Raw genomic sequence first — 737 nt, forward strand, 5'->3', positions numbered from 1 at the left:
TTTCTTGTACGTGTGGTTGTGTGGTAGTGAACTCCCTCAGTTTTTGTTTGTCTGAGAAATAAACTATTTGCCCTTTATTTTGGAAGGAGAGCCTTGCAGGGAGAGTATTCTCAGCTGGCAATCTCTGTCTTTTAGTATTTTAAATATATCATCCCATTCCTTTCTGGCTTTATGGGTTGTGATGAAAAGTCTGATGTTAGTGTGATTGGGGTTCCCTTATAGGTGATTTGACGCTTCTCTCTTGCAGCTTTTAAGATTCTCTCTTTATCTTTGAGTTTTGCCAGTTTGACTATAACATGTCTTGGAGAAGAACTTTTTGGGTTGAATACGTTTGGGGATCTTTGAGCTTCCTGAATGTGAAGATCTGTGTCTTTTCCAATAACTGGGAAGTTTTTTGCCACTATTTTGTTGAATATGTTTTCAATGCTATCTCCTTTTTCCTCCCCTTCTGGAATACCCGTGACTCGGATATTTGAGCACTTAAGGTTGTCTGGTATCTCTCTCAGATTTTCTTCAATGCCTTTAATTCTTTTTTTTTTTTTTTTCTGCCTGTGTTATTTCAAACAGCCCATCTTCAAGGTCAGAAGTTCTCTCTTCTGCTTCTGCAGCCTGCTGGTTAAACTGTTTGTTGTGTTTTTTATTTCGTTGAATGAATTCTTCAGTTTGGCAAGCTCTGCTGCTACATTCTTTTTCAGGGCACTGATTTCCTTGTACATTTCTTCTTTCAGGTCCTGTAT

Source organism: Galeopterus variegatus, unplaced genomic scaffold, assembly GCF_000696425.1.
Source record: "Galeopterus variegatus unplaced genomic scaffold, G_variegatus-3.0.2 Scaffold10253, whole genome shotgun sequence".
Classification (NCBI taxonomy): Eukaryota; Metazoa; Chordata; class Mammalia; order Dermoptera; family Cynocephalidae; genus Galeopterus; species Galeopterus variegatus.